Source organism: Lissotriton vulgaris, chromosome 2_1, assembly GCF_964263255.1.
Source record: "Lissotriton vulgaris chromosome 2_1, aLisVul1.2, whole genome shotgun sequence".
NCBI classification, from domain to species: domain Eukaryota; kingdom Metazoa; phylum Chordata; class Amphibia; order Caudata; family Salamandridae; genus Lissotriton; species Lissotriton vulgaris.
This window is the reverse complement of record NC_141687.1, coordinates 863,775,487-863,800,847: the sequence shown is the minus strand read 5'-3', so window position 1 is coordinate 863,800,847 and position 25,361 is coordinate 863,775,487.

Genomic DNA, 25,361 nt, shown 5'->3' with positions numbered 1-25,361 from the left:
CTTCCTGGTGTTTGCGGGTGAGTTTCGTGGTCTGGGAGCACTGCTGGGACACTTTAATCTTGATTGCATTTGCTTTTCAGGAAATCCGTCGTGCCAACCCCGACTTATGGCCTAGCTACGCAGCGCGTTTGGACCGAAGGCCCAGAAATATTGCAAGTATGAGATTTTGCTTTTGGCCTGTTTGGGGGTGTTATGCTTCTTGGCGGGTGGGTTGCCGGGTCTTGGGGCATTCCTGGGAAGGTCTAATACCGGGTAGAAGTGGTTGGGACAAAATCCAGGCCGATTTTTTTTTGGGCTATTTCTGACATTTTGCTCTATGTAGCGTTTTCGGGGGCCTGTTTGGGGGGCTTCCTGGTGTTTGTGGGTGAGTTTCGTGGTGTGGGAGCACTGCTGGCTATATATACTTTACTTTGCAAGAGGTTTGAAGCAAATCCATGGTGGCTGAGGGGACTTAGGGCCTAGCTGCAGAGTGCGCGCGGAGTGATTTGGGAAATTTGTGAAAAAGTGACTAAGTCCCCATTTTTGTACTTTTGCTCTTTGGCTGTTTGGGGGTCTTCTACTCGTTTTCTCCTGGGTTGACGGCTCTGGGGCCATTGCTGGGAAGCTCTAATACCGGATAAAAGTGCTTTGGACCAAATCCCAGGCGGAATTTTTTTTGTGTTTTTGATGACTTGCTTGCCTTTGAGGTGCTCTTAGGGGGGGTTCCGTCTGTTTGCGGGTGAGTTTCGTGGTCTGGGAGCACTGCTGGGACACTCTAATCTTGATTGCATTTGCTTTTCAGGAAATCCGTCGTGCCAACCCCGACTTATGGCCTAGCTACGCAGCGCGTTTGGACCGAAGGCCCAGAAATATTGCAAGTATGAGATTTTGCTTTTGGCCTGTTTGGGGGTGTTATGCTTCTTGGCGGGTGGGTTGCCGGGTCTTAGGGCATTCCTGGGAAGGTCTAATACCGGGTAGAAGTGGTTGGGACAAAATCCAGGCCGATTTTTTTTTGGGCTATTTCTGACATTTTGCTCTATGTAGCGTTTTCGGGGGCCTGTTTGGGGGGCTTCCTGGTGTTTGCGGGTGAGTTTCGTGGTCTGGGAGCACTGCTGGGACACTTTAATCTTGATTGCATTTGCTTTTCAGGAAATCCGTCGTGCCAACCCCGACTTATGGCCTAGCTACGCAGCGCGTTTGGACCGAAGGCCCAGAAATATTGCAAGTATGAGATTTTGCTTTTGGCCTGTTTGGGGGTGTTACGCTTCTTGGCGGGTGGGTTGCCGGGTCTTGGGGCATTCCTGGGAAGGTCTAATACCGGGTAGAAGTGGTTGGGACAAAATCCGCGCGGAAAAGCCTTTAGTTTTGGCACTTTTTGTAACTTAGGGTTCGTTAGGGTTAGCCCTAGCAGCAGGATTGCATGTGTTTCGGGGTGTTCTAGATTTTTCAAACTGAGTTCTGGGGTCTTAGAGCACTCGTGAGAATGTGTAATTTTGGTTGCAAGTCATTTGAAGAAAATCCATGGTGGGAAAGGGGGGATTTGGCATAGTTAAAGAAAGCCTTTGCCACTATTCTTAACTTAGGGTTCGTTAGGGTTAGCAGTATTTCTATTGCATGTGTTTGAGTGGGGGGGATTTCGAGTCTTGGAGCGATGCTGGCTATGGCTACTTTTGCTTGGTTGCTTGCAAGTGGTTTGAATGCAATCCACGGTGGGTAATGGGTAATTAGGGTACTTCGGCCTACTTTTACTTTCAAAGTAAGTTTTGTCACCAGTTTTCTGCTAGGCCTCGTTTTTTGAGATTTGATTGGGGGTCTTCTACATTTTTGCGACTGGCTTTAGTAAGGGTCTGGGTGGGAGCACTGCTAGGAAGATCTAATTTTGTTCTAAAACACAGTTTACAGTACACCTAGCTTGAGGGGCAAGATCCGATACATTAATTTGCCCATAGTTATTTATCCTTCAAAAGGTGACTCAGAGTACGCACTTTCAAAAACATTGTACTGTCTACTAGGAAAAACAAATTGTGACTTTTTGCACTCCACAGCCTACATACCTTATATTTATTTATCAGTGGTGTTGTAATATTATATCACTTCCTGTTTTTCGTTGAATAATTACAGGCCGGGTTTCAGTCTCTGCAATGGGGAAAAAAGGATGGAGTCAGGCTTCACAGTAGCGAGCCACAATTCAGCATCAGGCAGGCAGTGGACAGGGTGTCTTCTGGTGACCAACATCGATGGACGAAGCGTCGGCTGCAATGGAGGAGTGCCGCTAATAGGAGGATTTTTTTTCTGCGGGCAACTTACTTACCACTTCCAACAGGACCACTACAACCACATAGATACAGTATCCCTTGCCTTTTTCTCTGACTGTGACTGCATTTCTTGGCTCTCTCTCTGCTTCTACATTGATCCCTTAACACATCACTTAGTCCACTCCACTATCACATCTGCACCACACATAGTCATTTGTAAGTGCTCCTACGTAATTCGCAAGTCGCAGCACGCCCCAGGCCGTAGAGGACTGGGATGGCCCCAATGATGAAGCATGTCACCAAGGGGCAACCCTGGTGAGTGAGGGGACACCTAGAAAAAAAGCAATTTCTCCTTTTCTATCTACTATACCTTCTGTCAGGTTACGCAGCCCCTAAGCGCCTACCGTACTATGAAACTACATTTCCCATGAGTAGGCGGGAGACTTGCAGACTATTTAGTGAGACTATATGAGAGTACCCTTGTATGTTAGGACAGCACTTCACTGATGCCTGTCTTGTCTTCTGTTACAGGTATCCTTTCCCTGCTGACCCTACCTTTACCCATCCCACATTTTTTATTTTAGTATGTTATTTTTCTCCCCCGCCTAATGCCTCGAACACCCTGTGTTTACACTTCTGGGTGTTGGTGACATTTGGAGGTGGAACCATATTTGCATCGACTGGATCACGGGGAGTAAACCTGACACCTTCCAGACCAACCCCATTGAGTGTTGTTGTGAATGGATTTATAGTGACCAGCAAGGCTCTCAGGTATCTGGCTACAGAGACCTTATGTTGAATATAGTTATCAATATTTCCACCCACGCCCTGTACTGTCGCATTCTTTCTTCCACAGTTGTCGAAAGTACTAATTACTTTTAACTGACATGCATGCAGTTACAGTAGTGTATGCACTTTCAAAGATTGAGGGATAGGTTTGTACCCAAAGATTTGTTTATGTTCACAATTGTTCGTCCATGCTGTGCTACTTTTTCTTGTCTCCCAAAACCTTTCCCAAAAACCCCCGTACCCATCCATTTTTCAAACCCTAACCCTCTTCCCCCGGGCTGTGTGGTTTTGATTGATGTGTGACTAAATTACAGCAATAAATCCACACACTTGCTGGGGAGGATAAGGTGATAGCAACAGGCTGGTGAAGAAATCCGAGGATATATTCTTACTCTGCTTGACAAAGACCCATGGCTAATGTCAAAGAACTTCAACCGAATTAGTTATACTTTAACATTTGTTAGGCTACAACGTGGCACTGTTCTAGTGTACTTCTGTCACCTGCTATATTCTGTATTGTACCTTTGTATTGCTCAGGAGGACAAACCAGATTTCATTTTCTTTTTTTCATAGGCAAGCAACTGCCACTGTGTCACACCACTAGTACCACCGCTATGAGGAAATTTTATCCGCCCAGGATTGCCAACCTTATTTGCTGTTTCCCGTGGAGCCAGCCCTGGGCCTAGCCCTACTTGCAAACAGAAATTACAGGTAAGATAGGCGTTTGGTTGGAGGTAGTATAATGGAGTATTAGGAGAGACGAGAGATTTGATTGACGGTAGTACTACTAAAGTCCTAGGACTATTCAGGAAAACAAACTTACTGTTATGTTAAACCCCCACCCACCAGACTCAAAAGCAGTAAAAAACAGGTATGGTCAGATAAAGTTTCAAAAAGTATATTTTTATAGCCCTAACAAAAGAATCTCCCGCAAGACCCTCCCTAACCCCAACGATTGTCCTTCAAAAGTCCCCAAAAATCACAACTCCCAATTCCCACCCCCCAAAAGTCTCTAAAAAAGGGGCAAGGGACACTATGGCAGGGTGCTGTTGGAATTAGCAGCCAGGGCATCATGCTCCTTGCGGAGGGTGGCAAGTTCGAAGCGGAGGCCCTCCACCACGTTCTTATAATTATGGACCTCCTGCTCCAGGTAGGACAGTCTGAGGGATAAGCGGCGCCGGTGTGCCTTGCAAATCCTGTGAGGGGCAGCTGCTTTCTTTGCTGCTGGGCGGTGGCGTTTGGCTTTGGTAGCCCGGCTCCGTACCGCTGGAGCACTGCGCTGGCTGGCAGCCCGCACGGAGGAGGAGGCAGCTGTCCCAGTGGACGTTGTTGTTGTTCCAGACTGCGTCTCCTCCTCCTCCAGGGCCACCAGCCGCCGATATTCAGCAACAGTGGCATCCAGCCTCCGTTGCCGGGCCATTCGAGCCTGCTCCTTCCTCCTTGATGGTGTCTTGGATTTGGAAGGAGCAACTACATGAAAAAAGAAAGACATAGTCTGTAACCAATGCTCCTTAAGATTAACACAAAATGATTGAGCAGAAAGTTGTCACAGTACAAGTAGCAAATTGAAAGCACAGTGCATAACTATTGAGGACAGTATCTATGTAACCTCCGACTTCTTCATCCTTGCTCTAACATTAGTGGGAGTTTAAGGAACAAATTCTACGAGCACTATGGACTTCTATTACAGTCGACTATGACAGTACACCACTCTTATTCTTCTTCTTCTCTCTTGTTTAGGAAAATTGGTACGTTATCTTATGCAAGCCGGCATAATGCCAGCGCAGTGAACTTGCACCCGAGAAAAACAGACGCACACCATGGTGAGTGAGACAGACTTGCGTTACTGTACCGGTCCAGTACATGCAGGTGGTGAAGCTCTTACTTTTCTATTACGGGTGGCACTGAGAATACTCTGTTAAAAGGGCTACTGCTTAATTAATTTAGCTTTCACCCTACAGTGCAAATGAGTATTAGAAAAGGAAAATGAAGAAGCTAAATTATCTGATTATCTATCACTTCACATGGGATGTATTTGATGACATATGGGATGACTTTAGGTGCTTTGCTTATTGTTGAGTGAACAGTGATACCCCCACACATGAATGACGTACTACTACTAAACTAAAGTTATTAAGGGAGGTAGGGAGTGCCCACCGTAATAACTGGATATATGCTGTGCTTGCAGTTGCAATACAAACTACTGCTACTATTCATGGTAGTCTTTGGACAACGTTACAACTTCTTTTCCTTGCCTTTCCTACACTGGAACGGACGTGCGGGTGCGGTGTTACATGCTCTTCAAAGTAACACTTAGTTCATCCAGTGACCGTCTACTCTCTCTAGATTCACATATGCTATCTAAGAGTCAGATAGTACCATGAATGATCCAGGCATCCATCCATTCAAAGTATATTGCACACATACAGTTTCTGTCTCACCCACCCAGGCTGTTCTCCTTCCACCCATCCTTGCTTCATCATTCACCCAGCCATGCACCATACCATTTTCTTACCTTCCCAGCCACCTCGGGGACCAAGCAAACACATATCATTCTTCTTTGCCAGTCATCATTACATTTCTCGTGCTTCCACACTTACTTACACCCTTCTTTCGCTTTTCGTTCATCCCATCCATCAAGTTCACCTCAGATCTGATTGGGATTCTTCTCGCCAAAAACTTCACAGCTAAGTCGAAGTACATTTAGAGGAGGCTACTACCTGCTTTTTTTATAATACACCCGTGCAGAAAGCACACTCTGCAGTCTTCAATCTCAATGACTAAGGAATGTATAGCTTACCTCTGCCCGCCACCACCGTGTGAACCCTCACAGGCATGTCCTTTTCCGGCACTTGCACCGCCTCCTCCCCAGAGTTGTCCTCCTCGTCCAATGCCACCACCTCCGCGCTGGCCCCGTCTCCAGATGTTCCACCTACAAAGTACATTTAATAATGTTAGAATACACCACTCACTACTATATAATATTTGGTCTAGGAGGAAGAAAGAAATGTGAAAAAAAGTGTACAATTTAATAATTTTTGACTGTGTACTCTAGAGTAAAAATGTCCCTTTTTCCAGGGAAGGCTGTTGTCTTGCTGCACTTTTTGGCACAACTGATGAATGTTTGCTTTTTACTTTTTAACACGCACCACTTTTTCTCCTAACAGACAGAACCTTGACTTCTAAGAACACGAGCAGGATCAAGTTCAAACCAGGTGAGAGCTCGGCTCGACCACAAGAAATGTGTCCAATTAATCGTCAGCACTAAGCACTTTTCCATTTTCAGTTACACGTTCACTTTTATGACAAACTTGAATTTAATAAATGTGTTTACTTTTAATAAAGCTTTTAAACTTAAATAGACTCTGTGGTTTTTGGTCCTCCAGACTAGAGTGGATGAGCTAAAGGTTTTCGAATTTTTGCAAGCATGAGTCCGTGCCTCTGCCATCGGTGACTTTGGGAGCTAAATGACTCTGCCACACTATCTAGTCAGTAAGGAGATTGGGGGTTCAACTACAAAGTCTGTTATCACTGAGGTATGTGGAAAGTCTAACAGTTACAGCACCTATTATAATTGATAAGCTAAGCGATGCATTATTTAGTGTCCATAGTTCTGTTTGTGCAGATTTGTCCCTGCAACAGTAGTAGAATGGATTGTCCTATCCAAACCAAAAGTAAAGTAGTATCTTATTATTTCTTGGTGGTGGTCATTCACCTTTTTATTGTTGGCAATGGTCAAAGCATAAACATTTAGAATACTTGAAAAGACATTATGGACAATCCCAGAGGACTACACTCAGTGCATAGAGCTATTGCTGACTAGAATGGGAGTCCAATGGAAATGCCAAATGTGCAATCTTAGTTAGCTACACAGACAGACTAATAAGAATAATCTAGTAATACCACACGGAGTCATAGGGATAAGAATTTAGATCCTGTCTACAAGAAGATCAAAGACGATTTAGAAAAAATCGAATGAGGAACGCTAGGAAAAAATAAGTACTCTATATTAAAATTAAAACTTACTGGGGCCAGCAAAGGAGCCCTCGACTGCCCGGTCCTGGCCTGCATCGACAACAGCACCCTCCTCCTCCTCCTCCTGTGTCCTCCTCTTGCCCCTGGGGGAAGCTGATGTACAACATGAAAGAAAGAAAAACAGAAAACATGGATGATATTTATTTCTCAACCAAATCAAACATTTAAAAAAGAACTAACAAAGTAACAAAATATTTTTGCGAAATAGCAAATAGGGAACGACTCCACGGGATATATTATTGACCAATCTCATGTGGTCGACTACGTCATTACTTTAGTATTGCTTGATTTGCGGACCGTCGAATTGGAAACTACCCTATGTAACTCACTAAACAAAGTACTAAAAAGGTTTGCCTAGGATTGGCAGGCAGCAGTCCGCAGCACGCAAAGTGACAGCCAAAGTCCATCGTGATTGAAGATCAGCGACAACACTAAAGTTTCCTACTACATTCACCAGTCATTAAAATACTCAAACTATTAATCCACCACCCCTATTTCTTCTTATCGCCATGTGTACAAAGGAAGGACTGGACTTGAGTCTGTAGGGGCTGATTTATAAGGCCCTTGCGGCTCTTTTGCTCCATTGTTGCGTGACTTTTGTGACGCAGCGACAGCACAAAAGAGGCGCAATGGTGCGGCGTATATTAACAACGTGACGCATCTGGGAGATGCATCACGTTGTAAAGCCCTGCGCCAATAGGGGTGTTCCGGCGCAAGGGAGGGCGTTCCTGCGCAGGAACGCATCCTAAAAGTGGCTGAGGGAAATCTACAAGATTTCAATCAGTCACTTTGAGGACAATGATGCGTGACTCAAACCCTGCGCCTGCTTGAAGCAGACGTACGGCTTGACGCAGCATTGGGGAGATAGGGCACCCCAGAGAATTGATGGAGCTGCACCATCGTTGCGACGCAACTCCAGCAATGCGCCACCTTTACGGCACAGATGCGTAACGCTTTGGTGACGTTTTGGGCCCATGGCGCGCCGCATTGTAATACGGCGCACCATGGGTGATGGTGGCGTGACGCACAATTACTGGCGCATCCCTGCAACTTTGCAGGGATGCGCCGGTAATTAAAAATCTGAACCTTAGTGTGTAGCATTGCGCAGTTCTTTCAACTACACTCATACATAATTTCACAGGCCAATGAAATGAACACAAAATCTAAAACAAATAAGCATAGTAGCAACACTACTGAGAAGGAGAGCAGTGTACCTGAAATGCACAGAAGATTTTGAAATAAAATGTACCTACAATGTAATGAGCAGCATTATTGCTCTTGGTAAAAAACAAAAATTTGCAATATAATAACACAGCAGGAGAAAACATAGTAGTAAAGACATAGCTACTACTACTCACCAAGCCCGGGGATCTCAAGGCCAAGGAGGTCGAGCAGATCTCGCTCACGGGTCAGGACATCCGTCCAGCGGTGGGTGGCCTGGTTGTAGGTGCGCCAGACCCGAGAGTGGTGGTAAATGGCCTGGCACACCTTCTCCCACCGCTTCCGGCGCTCCCGGGCCCCGTACCCGGCACTGATCTTGCCGCCTCCCATGATGGTCCTGGGGAGGCGGCGCTGAACATAAAAAATGAGTTGGGCCACCTCCTCCGGGGTAAAGATCTCCCGTGGCATCACTAGCTCCCCCCTCAAACGCCCGCACGGGAGCCGGACACGGGGTGCGGGACCCTTCCCCTTCTCGGGATGCTTCCCGGCTCCCTTCACCATGGTCTGGGCGGAAAGGAATAAAGAAAATAGAATAGGGAAGAGAAGAAAAGAAAAGAGTTTACAAAAGTAGTTTAAAATTAACCAAAAGTAGCAGTAAACACAAAAATATAGGGCTAGAAAAATAGAGGGATAGATAATAAGTAAAATAGATAAAAAAAAACTTCAAACAAGCAAAGGATGGCAGAGATTGACAGAGGATACAAAGACCATGCCCAGAACCATAGCAATGAATGAGAAACAAGATGGCCGCGCCCGTTCACGACCGCGCGGGTAAGTTCGCGCGAGATTTTCCTTGCGAACACGCGCAAGACTGTACTGGCAAACCGCGGACTTTGCGAGATTACACTTCGCGCCCGGAAACGGAAATACGTCAGGCAAACAAGATGGCTGCGCCCTTGAACGACCGCGAGGGTAACTTCGCGTCTTGCGCTACGAGCGGCTCGCAAAAACGCACAAAACCTTGCCAACTAACACGCCGCAAAAAAAACAAATTGCATATTCGCACGAATTTGCGGCTTCCGAATCCGATCTTGCGCGTGTTCGCACCCCGCGAACCCCGCGAAATTGCAGAAAAACGAGTTTTTCAAAAGTGAAAGCACTCGGCAGGGGCAAGAGTTCAAACTCATCATTAGTAACAATTCCCGGTAGTGCTTCCTGACTGGGGCCCCTCCAGAATTCAGTTGCTAGTTGCAACAATTGTATGACCCTGCTCTGACCCTCACAGCAGGCTCATACAATAGCTACAAGTAGGCCACAAAGAAGGTCCTGGGGAAAAAAAATGCACTGCAACAGAAAGCAAAATTACAGATAAGGAAGCAGGTGCCAGACTGGAATTTTAAACCAGTGACACATTAATAAACTAACCCCAAATTAATTCATCTGAGTTGAAGCAGGGATGGTGTGCTTGCTTTTCCCCCCCATAATCTACAGTAATGATGAACCAGAGGGTGGCATTGATGTAACAGAGGGTTGCAGTGGTGAAACAGAGGGTGCTGGGAACCTGTGATGATGAACCAGACGTAGAAACAACATAATTCGCGACCGTTGCGCGACGAAATGTAAGTTCGCAATTGCGAACTGGTACGAAACCCTCGCGAACTGGCAGAAATCCTTGCGAACACAAAAAAAAAAAAAATCCGCAAATTCGCAAGAATTCGCGGATTTTGCAGATTGCGAGTTCGCAAATCCGCAAATTCGCGAACGCGAGATCCGCAAAATTCGCCCATGCTTAATAATGAGGACATAATCCTGCCACTTGCTCGACCTGAGCAGGTATGTTTCTTTGTGGTTTTATTCAACTTTGCTAGTAACGTGAGTCTCCCCTTGCCTCTCTCACTCGATACTTGCTAGGCCTGACCTAACTATGCTTAAACGTTACTTCTGACATAGCACCCCAAACAGGATGGGCTGTGTGACCCCAAGAGGTCACTATTTCACATTGGACTAATTGGTCTCCCCTGGCCGAGTCAAAAAGTTGTGTTTTTGTGTGTTATCATGCATACGCCAGATAATTATTTTTAAAAACTAGACACCCAATTGGGGTTGTACAGAATTTTTAGAAATGTGTATTTCATGTTTTGATTTTTTCTTGTGCGTGTTATTCAAAAGACATTGATCACAGTATTTGCAATCTTTTGCCCGCAAATGCCCATGGTAACAGTGTTAGTAATGTGTTTACCGCTCACTACGGTAACTTTGACATTGATTATCGGCGCTTTACACCTTATTGTTTTATATTTCTAGATACTGTAGTGCTCCTCTGTTGACTACCCTGTCCTGATGAAGACCCCGATGTAAGGCTAGACAAACGCCTACAAGTGTAGCATGGGGTCGAAACGTCGACGGCTACTTCTATGTCCTGTTCTGTTGACACTCCCCCATTATTCTGAACTCTTCGGTATCAACAGAAATAGTTCTAACCTTTGGGATATGTTATAATCCCCCAATTTCTTCGGCTCAGGGATCTGAAGCCATGAAACTGTATTGCATTCTAAATTAATATTGCAATATATAAGTTGTCACGAACTTTATTCCCTCACTGTCCTTTTCCTCCACAGCATCACGCTATCCCACTCCCCTTTCCTTTCTTGGGGCACTTTTCATTGACCGAAGGATATGGATCATGCTTTGTGATTAATTGACATTGTATGTTATTATATCTGATTTTTCTATAATAAATGCAAGCAAATGTATAAAAGCTCTACTGGGACCCTTCTTACCTACATCATACAGCACCCAGGTCCCATGTGGATTCCTTGGGTAGAACCCCCCTCTTAGATCAACTATCCGAGCAGGTGCATACCTGCGAGGTTCTTTTCGTTTTTCAATTTATTCTTTAGAATTCCTTTCTCGAGACCATGGTAGAGAGTGAACTATTTTCGTATACGGAAGACTACATCAACACACTCCTGCAAGACCAGAACAACCAATTCTTGTCCAACCCTAACTTGCAAGTAGATGTCACTTTGAATGACAAAATCACCAGATTGGAGAGACTTGAAAAGAAGCTTATCAGAACAAAACTTCATGGATATCTGTTTACAAAATATTTGCAGGAAAATATCATCCCGCTAGGCCTCCAAATTAAAATAGAGCCAGCTATTTTTGTCGACGTGCCTAAATTCAAAGAGGGATTTAGCTACGTCGCCAACAATTGCTCCCGACACTGGATGGTGTTGGGAGTTGAGACCGCAGCCGAACAAGTACAGACACTCACCAAAGAGATTGCGGCCCTAAGAGCCGAGATATTAGGAGACAGCACTTTAACAAATGCCAAATCTGCCCTAGAGTCCTTGGATGCCACACTAAAAGAGTTTGACATCACCACTCAAACCAAAAAACTAGAAAAACTAGCCAAGGACATAAGAGCATTTGATAAAAAGAGCGTCTACCCATACCTCCAACCGGACTACTATAAACAAGACACCCAAGGCCGTTTTGCCAACCGAGGGAGAGGTGGATACAGAGGCAGGAGAACATATACTACGTTCTCCGACTCCTCTTATAGCTCCGGAAGTGAATCCGAACCTGCTACACCTGGACCCTCTTACAATTACTCTTATTCAGACTACAATTACCCACCATACCCACCTCCACCGCCTCATCATTTTTTAGGCAGAGGCCAGATGCAATGGAGACCCCCCCCGAGGTCGGGGCAATTGGTCCGGAGGACTGCAACGTGGACAACAATCCAACAAGGGCAATCAAAATACGGGTCGAGGGAGTGCCCAGAAACAAGTCACCTTCCGCCCCGAGAATCATGGCGAAATATCAACCAGGAGAAACACCTATCGGTGGTGACCAACAAACCTGTACACACCTCCTCCAACCCTATAGTGAACATCTCTAAATATAACCTATCTGATGAAGAAGCAAAAGTACTGAGCAAAGGTCTCTCTTACGTCCCAACCACACTTCCGAATAGATTCCAACTGAAAACAGAACTTTACAACTTCTTCAGAAAAATCCGTCTCAGGTACTTCTTCAGACATACGATGGGGCCTCTAAGATCATCGATAACTGGTTTGAGGGAACCATCAACCTTTTTTCCTCCTGCACATGCAGTTAGTAACAAAATTCTTGCATTTGAAGAAGTGGTTATCCAAGAAGTGGAGGATACTGTCAATAAGCCGAAATACATCAGATTCAATCTAAGTGTCAATCAAAAACAGGCACTTAAAACTTTGAAAGACAATGCTGATATAGTCATCAAGCCCGCCGACAAAGGCGGGGCAATCGTGATTCAGGATACTGTTGCTTACAAAAAAGAAATTTATAGGCAACTGAATGACGGAGTCAGCTATAAGCTCATCCACAGTGACCCTTCAAAAGATCTAGCCTCATTGATACTCGAAATTACACAAAAAGGCCTGGACGAAGGTTTTCTGTCCCAACAGGAATTCAAATTTCTAAACCAAAGTCATCCACGGCTAGCGACTATATATACCCTGCCAAAGGTGCATAAAGGCCTCGATAACCCTCCTGGACGCCCAATAGTGTCCGGATGTGGATCAATGCTGGAACCACTTAATCAATACATCGACTTTTTTCTAAAGCCTTTAGCAACAAGAACCAAGACATACCTTAGGGACACAACCCAAGTTATCAACCTGGTCGATCAGAGACCTTTCGACCCAGACACTCAACTGTTAGTAACTTGTGACATAGTGTCATTGTACACCAGTATCCCTCAGCTTGATGCCATCGCTGTTATGGAGAAGGCTCTCGAAACAAGGACAGCTCCAGTTCCAGTACCCACGTACTTCATCATAGAACTCCTGAGAATAGCCATGATGAAAAACTTTTTCATGTTTCAAGGAGAATTCTTTTTACAAACTAAGGGAGTAGCGATGGGGGCTACATTTGCCCCCAATCTGGCCATACTATATATGGACGATTATGAGAACCGGGTCATCCTCAGTGACACTAACCCATTCGGACACCATATCACCATGTGGGTCCGCTATATAGACGATGTCCTCTGCATATGGAATGGCACGCGAGAAGCTCTTATGTCATTCCATGTTTGGCTCAACTTGCAGAGCACGGACATACAATTCACCCTGGATGCTAATCAGGAGAGAATTGCTTTTCTGGACATAACCATCTTTCTTAATTCAGAGACCAAATTACTTGAAACTACACTGTTCCGTAAACCCACCGAGCGGAACTCATTACTTGAATACAATAGCCACCACCCCAGGGGGCTAAGAGACAATCTCCCTGTCGGACAGTTCCTCAGAATCCGACGGAATTGCTCCTCTAAAGAGAATTATATTTCGGAGTCCCAAGACCTCACAGACCGACTGACAGCACGGGGCTACCCTACACGTTTAGTCAAACGTGCACGAAAAAGAGCCTGGTACAGCCCCCGTGAACATTTGCTGAACTGCGAAACCAAAGAGGACTCAGCAGCTGAACGAATCATTTGTGTAACCACGTTTTCCACCCGCAGCAATGACATTAAGAAAATTATCAATAAAAACTGGGGTTTGGTAGCAAATGACGTTGGACAACGAGCACCACCATTACACGCCTTTAAGAGAGTTTGGAACATCAGAGACCAGGTTGTACAATCATTCCTTCCTACACCCCCGAATCCTACTATTCATTCACTATGGCATCTTCCTCCAGTTGTGGGACACACTAGATGTGGATCATGCACGGCATGCGCAACAACTATCCAAACCAAAGATTTGACCTACAGAGGTAAAACGTACCCATTAAAATCACACACCAACTGCAACTCCTCAAATGTCATCTACTGGATTAAGTGTCCCTGCGATTTAGCTTATGTAGGCCAGACCCAGCAAAAGGTTAAAGCCCGCATTCTACAACACGGCAGTAGAATCAGATGTCAAGTACAGGGTGCCCCCCTAGTAGACCATTGCACTCTGAAGGGTCATACCCCAGAGACATTACAATGGCTAGTTCTAGAGAAAATCAATCTGGGCCCTAGGGGTGGGGACATCGCACGAATTCTAACCATGAGAGAATCCAAATGGATGACTGTAGGAAGGTGGATATCTGACTATGGTTACCCCCAAACTTTTTGCCTGGTGTTTAGCTGGTTTTTGACTTAGTTGGCCTGGGATCCTGCTATTCAGGGCCCCAGGCTGATTGCTCTCTCCTTAAAATGGACTCCATGTACCTTAGGTGCATAACACAATTGGAATTGGTTCACCTTATAGGCCCCTGTAACAGTGTACCATAGGTACCCAGGGCATAGGTGTAGCCAAGGCCTGCCAGGGGCTGCAGCATGTATTGTGCCACCCCTGGCCTGGCCTCCATATTTGACACAACTGGCTGATCACTCAGCTGGGGTAAGTTGGTGTAATCACCTCTTACTTAGGTACAGTATGCCTGTGCCTAACCCTAAACTGGACACATATGTTCCTATCAGCCACTCCTATGGAAGGCCTCATCAATCCTGGAGGCAGAGTGCTTGGAAATATGTGAGATGGTGCTCTAGCATGAGCTGAGCCTGTCTGCAGCTGTCGGGAACCACTCCCTAAGCTGTTCTGGGATATTGCCATACCATATACTCTTAAGTGCATTATAATCCTCGCGGTTATATGCTATCTTTGGTTTGGCTTTATCAAAACATGTCGAGTAAGGTGTCATACGAATTGGAATACTATCCCCTCGCCAGTTCTGGCGACGGGGATAGCATTCCACCCTTCTAGAGGGACACGACATGTGTGTAGCCTTAACCCTGGTTAAAGTTAAACAGAGCCTCAGCATCACAAAATGGATGCTGCCACCACAGACACATGTCTGACCTCCTGCTGCTGGGAGTCCTTCCAGCGAGGAGGGCCTGGACAAAGGGTTTCCTGCCTGGGGAGGTGCGAGCACCACCCCAGACAGGGTTTTGTGTATTGGGTAGGACAGGGCTGAATAGATTGAGACATGCCTGGGGCACACAAGGTGTCCCTGTGCATAAGCCAGCCCAAACTGGTTCTGGGGCTTTCCAGCCCCAGTCCTGGCGAGGAGCTGGACAAAGGAGAGGGGGTGTAACCACCCCCCTTCCTGGTCCCACCCATAGGGGAGGGACCTAGCAGGAGATCCACCCCTCAGATGGGAATAAGAGAGGGAGCAGTGCCATTGCACAGCAGATCATCCTGAAATCAACTTTAAACAAGAAGAAGACTGGACTTCGACATTCTGCTGCACAGAAGACTGAAGAGAATCTCCCTAGTGGCCTAGGAGGGGCCACCCTGTGAACACAGGCATCACCCAGCACCTCGACGTCTGCTTTGCCGCCGCCTCCCGCCGGAGCCCGAGTGCAGAGCCTGACAAGACCCAGCTTCCCAGACTTCTCCCAGCCCGATCCACAGTCCCTGCAAAGAAGGGACCCGTGGAGGCACCGAGAGACGTGGGAGCGGCCATCTTGAAAGACCCCCGAGACGCTGACTGCGCAGCACCCGAGGCACCCTCGACTCTGTGCTTTGGGGTTTGAGAAGCCCCACAACCGAGCAGCATTTGCAACAAAGATCAGCCCTCCAGCATCTCCACGATCTGCGTGGGGCCCTTTTGTTTTGTGCCACTCGACTCGCCATCCCGTCCGCTTGTCACGTGGTCAGCGGCCATCTTGGCGACGAAACCTACGATTTACACTATGGGTATGGTTGCTCCAGACCTGCCCTCGCTCCTGTAGAAAGGAGTACCCGCTCTGACCTTGCTGGTCCGAGTAATAAGCCTTTTTCACTTTCCCCGTGGCTTGCATTAGCCAAGGATTGTTTGCTTCAATCGAGTTGCCGACACCGCCATCAGCTAGAGCTTTTGAGGGACAGCTCGTGATCGACTCCTGGACGTCCTTGACCTCTTCGTGTCCACGTGGCTGCAGAGAGAAGCAACCCCTGATCACCTGTTTGCACCCGACTTTGCCTGGTTCCAATCTGGTTCCACGGTGGTCACTGGTCAGTGACTTTGAACATTGTCCCCTCTGCTTTCAGGTCTTCACCCTTGGATCCACCGGACACTTCTCCTTCACATCGCCTGCAGCATCTTCAGCTTCAAGCGCCAAGAACCTGCGTGTCAAAACCCAACGCCACTTCGACCCTGTGCACCCACTTCCTGTGGGTGAGGTAACATTGCAAAGCCGGTGTCCCTACACTGGTACACACCTCTAGGGTCTGTGTCTTAAGTTTTGTTCCTCTAGGTTCAGCGGAAGTGCCCTTTAACTAACTTTGTACTTTTTACGCACCATAGACTTTGCATTGGAAAGTGCGTGCACTTTGAACACTGCACCCGAGTCCTGTGGGCCTTTCCCGACTTAATCACTGCTAGTCTCGAATAGCTCCAGCGATTCCCAAGGCCCTAGGCCTGTTCCCTTTCCTATTGGTATCTCTTATACCACTTTCTTAGTATATGGTTTAGGTGGCCCCTAGGGCTCATCCATATTGTGCAACTTTTGTGTATTTTAAACTGTCTTGTGATTTAACGCTTGTGCTTCTGTGCTCATAAAGAGTCCAGGGGATTTTATAGTTAATAATTCAATATATATTTTCAATATATATCTGTGTGGTGTCCCTTTCATTTGGTATTCAAGGGGGTTGTGTATGGTATAACAGCTGGCTTCACATGCCTTTCAGAGTTTAGCCTAAGACTGCTTTGTCCACGTTACCACTAGGATAACTGGTCTACAAGGTTGAATTACAACCATCATCATAAGGGTTGCTTGGCATGGTACAAAGTGATCACTAAGAATTAGTGAGCATTATATACCAGGCCAACTTCTCACATTGGTGAGCAGCGGATTGGGATCTGAGCTTGCTGTTGTTTTACCATTACAATCTTTGAGATTATCATTTGAAAGATCATACAGGTACCTGCTAGGTACATATAAAACAAGACTAGTATACTTAAGTTCTACTGAACTTAGTTGTTGTAGAGCAAAGGGAGTAGCACACCCTAGCTACAACTACTAGATAGGTTTAGTAGGTAAACACCAGTGTAGGTAGATTGCAACACATCCACCCACACTAGAGCAATGTCTGGAGCAGAGGGGTCCAGTGGACTTACTCCTGTTGAGAGTGACCCTCCAAGGGCACCATCCAAATTTGCTATTTTTTCCTTTAAGGAATTAAGACAGCTTTGTGTCTTAAGGGGTCTGAAGACAGGGCCTTCCCCTACTACAGACCACCTAAGAGAGCTCTTAGACCAGTCTGAGACTCTAAAGCCCTCTAAGGCAAACCCACACAGGGGATGCTGAAGGAGGCCATCCTTCAGAGGATGACACTGTAGACCCCCCTGCCCCTATCATCCTAGTAGATGAGGAAGCCTCCACCACTGGAGCTCCTCAAGTAGATGTAGAGGAAGAGGAAGAAGAAGAGGAGGAGGAGGTGGAAAGCAGTGAGTCAGATGATGACAGAGATAGTCAGGTGCTGGTCAGTAGACTGAACCAGGCTAACTTAAGTCAACTTGGGAATGAATCAGGTAACAACCCATTCAGACCCCCAGGTGGACATAACCAGGGCCATAGGAGGAGAAGGCATCACTCAGGTGAATCCAATACCTCCCATGTCTCTAGAGGCTCTCATGGTCACTCCAGAAAGGAGATGACTAGCCCTCAGAGAAGGGAACATGAGGCAAAGATGAGAGAGGCTGAGCTTAGGATCCAGAGGCAAGAGTTAGAGGTTGCCCTGGCTAAGGAGAAACTTGCTAGAGCAAGACAGCCTAGAGAGAGTGGGATAATAGAACCCACTGGTGGCAGCACTATCCAGAAGGATAAAAACAGGTCTTTTGATACAAGAAACCTGAGTAAGATTGTGCCCCCCTACAAAGCTGGGGATGATATCCACAAATGGATGACTGCACTTGAGAGAGCCTGCATGGTACAGCAGATCCCTCAGGAGCAGTGGGCAGCAATCATGTGGCTCTCCTTTGAAGGTAGAGGCAGAGACAGACTCCTCACAGTTAGTGATGAGGATTCTAGAAACTACATGGTCCTGAAGAGTGCTCTGATTGATGGGTTGGGCTTAACCACTGAACAGTACAGGTTAATGTTCAGAGACACCCAGAAGACACAGACTCAGGACTGGTCTGAATTTGTTGAGTGTGCCACTAAGGCTCTGGAGGGCTGGTTGCTGGGAAGTAAGGTTACTGACTATACAGGATTGTATAATTTAATTATGAGAGAGCAAATCTTAAGTAATTGTCAAAATCAGCTTCTACATCAGCACCTGGTTGACTCTGATCTGACCTCCCCACAAGAATTGGGTAGGAGGGCAGACAAATGGGTCAGAACCAGGATCAGGCCTAAGAACCAGGGTGGTGACCAAAAGAAAGAGACTACCAAGCCTCAAGAGAAGGGTGGGGATAAAAGTAAGGAAAAGACTTCCCCAGGGCCCCAAAACTCCAAGAATGGGGGTGGGTCCCAAGACACTTCTACATCCCAGAAAAAGCCTTATTGTCATACCTGTAAACAGGTGGGGCATTACAAAACAGATAGCTGTTGTCCCAAGAATGGCAATAAGGAGAATATACCTCCAGGTAAGGCTCCAACACCTCCTGTCACTGTTAGCAGTGGTCCCCCAGGTGGTGGGAGCACCCCCAAGAATTTGGGTGGGTTTACTTTTGGAGGACAGGTGGACTCTGGCCTATCCAGGTCCCCTAACTCAGATACTCTTGTCTATGAGACTGGCATGGGGTTTGCCAATTTCACAGCTTGCCCAAACACTTTGAGCAAGTATAGACAGGAGCCCCTCATCAATGGCTTGAAAGTTGAGGCCTTCAGAGACACAGGGGCTAGCATCACCATGGTGGCTGAATGTCTAGTCCCCTCAAGGCAACTTTTACCTGATGCCAAATATCAGGTGACAAACATTGATGGCATAGAATCCAATCATCCCATGGCAGTAGTCAATCTTAGCTGGGGAGGTGTCACTGGCCCAAAGAGAGTGGCAGTGTCAGCAAACTTGCCTGTAGATTGCCTACTGGGTAATGATTTGGAAATCTCAGCCTGGGCTGAGGTTGAACAGCAAACCCATTCTAGAATGGTAAATCTCCATGGAAAGGTTAGTGGGGCTGTAATGGCTACAGCCCCAATTCAAGATGTCCTTCCTGAAAAGGTTGGGAGGGCTGAGCAAACCTCAGCCCCATCTTTAGATAACTTCCCTCCTGGAAAGAGTAGCAGGGCTGTACTAGTAACAGCCCATACCCAAACTGAGTCTCCTCCTGAAAAGGTTGGTGGGGCTGTGATGGCCACAGCCCAAACTCAAACTGATACCTGGGTAGTGAAGCCTGAAATGATGGATCACTCCACCCAAACAGAGAGCATTGAGGAGGAAGAGAAATCTCCCTCCCACCAGACTTTAGGAAAGGATCAGCCTCCTCAGGGAACTGATCTTACCCCTGATGAAGGAACTGTCCCAGAGGTTGTTAGGCCTGGCCTGACAGAGCCTCTGATGGCAGTGGACCCTTCTCAGGAGGGACCCAGTCTGGAGCAGGTAACCTGCCCCTCTCTACCTTGCCTTACTCAGCCCAGGGCTGCAGAGGACAAGAAGGACAGTGAGACCCAAAGGGCCCCCTGTCAAATAAAGCACCCCCATCAGCAGATTAGGGGCACCGAAACTAGTAGCCCTAGTGAGGTGCAAGCTTTAAAAACTCCTGAGGGATCCCCCTTAAAAGTAGTTAGGGACCTCCCCCAGATGGATATTGTTGGGCACAGCCAAACCTGGGACCCTAAGGGCCCAAACCTGACCTGTCCCTCCAGTAAGCCAAACAGAGGGACCCAGCCTCCAGCTTTAGGTAGCCAGAGGTTGACCCTGAGAGCACAGTGCAACTCAGTCAGAGAAAGAAAGGCACACATGGTGGAGAGTGATTGGAGGAAGCTGAGCCCTACAGAGGAAACTCACTTCAGTACTCCATCTCAACACCAGCCTTTGACTTTGCAAAGACACACCACAGGTAGAGATTCCCTATGGTGGAGACCCTCAGATACCCTTAGGGTGAGGGATTGCTTAGTGGACCATGAGACAGGGGGTTACCAAGCCAGAGCTGGTACTTCCTTATATGGCCACTTAGGCAATATAGGCTTACCTGGTCAAGGATAGCCTTATCTCCTTTCGTTTGGGGGGGGGTTATGTAGGAAGGTGGATATCTGACTATGGTTACCCCCAAACTTTTTGCCTGGTGTTTAGCTGGTTTTTGACTTAGTTGGCCTGGGATCCTGCTATTCAGGGCCCCAGGCTGATTGCTCTCTCCTTAAAATGGACTCCATGTACCTTAGGTGCATAACACAATTGGAATTGGTTCACCTTATAGGCCCCTGTAACAGTGTACCATAGGTACCCAGGGCATAGGTGTAGCCAAGGCCTGCCAGGGGCTGCAGCATGTATTGTGCCACCCCTGGCCTGGCCTCCATATTTGACACAACTGGCTGATCACTCAGCTGGGGTAAGTTGGTGTAATCACCTCTTACTTAGGTACAGTATGCCTGTGCCTAACCCTAAACTGGACACATATGTTCCTATCAGCCACTCCTATGGAAGGCCTCATCAATCCTGGAGGCAGAGTGCTTGGAAATATGTGAGATGGTGCTCTAGCATGAGCTGAGCCTGTCTGCAGCTGTCGGGAACCACTCCCTAAGCTGTTCTGGGATATTGCCATACCATATACTCTTAAGTGCATTATAATCCTCGCGGTTATATGCTATCTTTGGTTTGGCTTTATCAAAACATGTCGAGTAAGGTGTCATACGAATTGGAATACTATCCCCTCGCCAGTTCTGGCGACGGGGATAGCATTCCACCCTTCTAGAGGGACACGACATGTGTGTAGCCTTAACCCTGGTTAAAGTTAAACAGAGCCTCAGCATCACAAAATGGATGCTGCCACCACAGACACATGTCTGACCTCCTGCTGCTGGGAGTCCTTCCAGCGAGGAGGGCCTGGACAAAGGGTTTCCTGCCTGGGGAGGTGCGAGCACCACCCCAGACAGGGTTTTGTGTATTGGGTAGGACAGGGCTGAATAGATTGAGACATGCCTGGGGCACACAAGGTGTCCCTGTGCATAAGCCAGCCCAAACTGGTTCTGGGGCTTTCCAGCCCCAGTCCTGGCGAGGAGCTGGACAAAGGAGAGGGGGTGTAACCACCCCCCTTCCTGGTCCCACCCATAGGGGAGGGACCTAGCAGGAGATCCACCCCTCAGATGGGAATAAGAGAGGGAGCAGTGCCATTGCACAGCAGATCATCCTGAAATCAACTTTAAACAAGAAGAAGACTGGACTTCGACATTCTGCTGCACAGAAGACTGAAGAGAATCTCCCTAGTGGCCTAGGAGGGGCCACCCTGTGAACACAGGCATCACCCAGCACCTCGACGTCTGCTTTGCCGCCGCCTCCCGCCGGAGCCCGAGTGCAGAGCCTGACAAGACCCAGCTTCCCAGACTTCTCCCAGCCCGATCCACAGTCCCTGCAAAGAAGGGACCCGTGGAGGCACCGAGAGACGTGGGAGCGGCCATCTTGAAAGACCCCCGAGACGCTGACTGCGCAGCACCCGAGGCACCCTCGACTCTGTGCTTTGGGGTTTGAGAAGCCCCACAACCGAGCAGCATTTGCACCAAAGATCAGCCCTCCAGCATCTCCACGATCTGCGTGGGGCCCTTTTGTTTTGTGCCACTCGACTCGCCATCCCGTCCGCTTGTCACGTAGTCAGCGGCCATCTTGGCGACGAAACCTACGATTTACACTATGGGTATGGTTGCTCCAGACCTGTCCTCGCTCCTGTAGAAAGGAGTACCCGCTCTGACCTTGCTGGTCCGAGTAATAAGCCTTTTTCACTTTCCCCGTGGCTTGCATTAGCCAAGGCTTGTTTGCTTCAATCGAGTTGCCGACACCGCCATCAGCTAGAGCTTTTGAGGGACAGCTCGTGATCGACTCCTGGACGTCCTTGACCTCTTCGTGTCCACGTGGCTGCAGAGAGAAGCAACCCCTGATCACCTGTTTGCACCCGACTTTGCCTGGTTCCAATCTGGTTCCACGGTGGTCACTGGTCAGTGACTTTGAACATTGTCCCCTCTGCTTTCAGGTCTTCACCCTTGGATCCACCGGACACTTCTCCTTCACATCGCCTGCAGCATCTTCAGCTTCAAGCGCCAAGAACCTGCGTGTCAAAACCCAACGCCACTTCGACCCTGTGCACCCACTTCCTGTGGGTGAGGTAACATTGCAAAGCCGGTGTCCCTACACTGGTACACACCTCTAGGGTCTGTGTCTTAAGTTTTGTTCCTCTAGGTTCAGCGGAAGTGCCCTTTAACTAACTTTGTACTTTTTACGCACCATAGACTTTGCATTGGAAAGTGCGTGCACTTTGAACACTGCACCCGAGTCCTGTGGGCCTTTCCCGACTTAATCACTGCTAGTCTCGAATAGCTCCAGCGATTCCCAAGGCCCTAGGCCTGTTCCCTTTCCTATTGGTATCTCTTATACCACTTTCTTAGTATATGGTTTAGGTGGCCCCTAGGGCTCATCCATATTGTGCAACTTTTGTGTATTTTAAACTGTCTTGTGATTTAACGCTTGTGCTTCTGTGCTCATAAAGAGTCCAGGGGACTTTATAGTTAATAATTCAATATATATTTTCAATATATATCTGTGTGGTGTCCCTTTCATTTGGTATTCAAGGGGGTTGTGTATGGTATAACAGCTGGCTTCACATGCCTTTCAGAGTTTAGCCTAAGACTGCTTTGTCCACGTTACCACTAGGATAACTGGTCTACAAGGTTGAATTACAACCATCATCATAAGGGTTGCTTGGCATGGTACAAAGTGATCACTAAGAATTAGTGAGCATTATATACCAGGCCAACTTCTCACAATGACCATTTTGGACACCATTCGAAATGGCCTAAATGAATCAGAAAGTAGCTATGCCCAATTAGCCAGCTTTGGCCGTTAACGTACGAATAGGTCTGTTATCTAAATATGTCTGCTATTTGCATCCCAGACACATGCTGTTACCCTGTATATGGTATATTCATGGACTATTACAGGCAATCCCTTTTGACCCTCCTGTGTGAGAGGTCCTAAGCATGGATTAACTGAACTATGTAACTGCTGTGCATATTGGCTAGGGATATGTCTCCCGAGATAGACTGTGTAAGACAGACGCTCAGTTTTCACGAACAGCCCCGGGAGCTTCATGTTGCTATTAGCAACGTCAGGTGCCTTTCACAACGTTCAGGACTCAGTGTCCATCTTCTGTTTTCACGAACAGTTCCTATCCCAGTCATTGTCCTCCGTTTATCTTTAAACTCTCCTCACAGGCCACGCCCACTCGCTTGCATTCAGCAACTGCGGTAAGGCTGTAACTGAGAGCTCCGTGACCGTTTCATTAAGGTAAGATTAATCCCCCTCTCCCTATACGTTTTCTAGCCTACCAACTCTAATGAGAAGGTTGTAACTTACCCCCCTTTCCCCCGATTGCTTCATAGATGCGGCAATTTTGAAGCGATCGTTTTGACGCCCCGCCGAGTTTTGAGATAAGGACTCTCCGACCCTCATGGGCTATATAGGTAAGCCCAATTCCTATATGATGTCGTGATTTTACGTCTATATTGACGATCGATTCACTGATACTCACTTACCCGCCCATAGATCCAGTGGGTTCATGCTACGTGAATTAAATCCCTCTACAAGCCACGCTCAGCTACTGCCAAACTGCGAAAGGCTTCAAATTCATACTCCGTGAATTGCAACACAAGGTGAGATCTAATTCTCTCTCTTTGGCTTCAGCCAAAATACTAGTGAGTTGGTCTCTTACTTCCCTCTCCTGGTTTATTGTCTAGAGACACGGCACACCAGCGCTGATCCGTAGTAACGCACAGCCGTCACGGAGAGATGGTATAGGAGCTGGATACTCCTAACCATGGGTGACTATATAGGTAAGCCCCATTCCTTACATAATGGCGAAATTCATCGGAGTAAGGTCGCTTAGTTTACTAATACTTGCTGCCTTGCCCACAGATTCTGCCTAATTACCCAACGTGAATAATGAGGACATAATCTTGCCACTTGCTCGACCTGAGCAGGTATGTTTCTTTGTGGTTTTATTCAACTTTGCTAGTAACGTGAGTCTCCCCTTGCCTCTCTCACTCGATACTTGCTAGGCCTGACCTAACTATGCTTAAACGTTACTTCTGACATAGCACCCCAAACAGGATGGGCTGTGTGACCCCAAGAGGTCACTATTTCACATTGGACTAATTGGTCTCCCCTGGCCGAGTCAGGAAGTTGTGTTTTTGTGTGTTATCATGCATACGCCAGATAATTATTTTTAAAAACTAGACACCCAATTGGGGTTGTACAGAATTTTTAGAAATGTGTATTTCATGTTTTGATTTTTTCTTGTGCGTGTTATTCAAAAGACATTGATCACAGTATTTGCAATCTTTTGCCCGCAAATGCCCATGGTAACAGTGTTAGTAATGTGTTTACCGCTCACTACGGTAACTTTGACATTGATTGTCGGCGCTTTACACCTTATTGTTTTATATTTCTAGATACTGTAGTGCTCCTCTGTTGACTACCCTGTCCTGATGAAGACCCCGATGTAAGGCTAGACAAACGCCTACAAGTGTAGCGTGGGGTCGAAACGTCGACGGCTACTTCTATGTCCTGTTCTGTTGACACTCCCCCATTATTCTGAACTCTTCGGTATCAACAGAAATAGTTCTAACCTTTGGGATATGTTATAATCCCCCAATTTCTTCGGCTCAGGGATCTGAAGCCATGAAACTGTATTGCATTCTAAATTAATATTGCAATATATAAGTTGTCACGAACTTTATTCCCTCACTGTCCTTTTCCTCCACAGCATCACGCTATCCCACTCCCCTTTCCTTTCTTGGGGCACTTTTCATTGACCGAAGGATATGGATCATGCTTTGTGATTAATTGACATTGTATGTTATTATATCTGATTTTTCTATAATAAATGCAAGCAAATGTATAAAAGCTCTACTGGGACCCTTCTTACCTACATCATACAGCACCCAGGTCCCATGTGGATTCCTTGGGTAGAACCCCCCTCTTAGATCGAAAGAGCAGTTGCGACATTGTTGTCGTTTAGGAGTGAGCT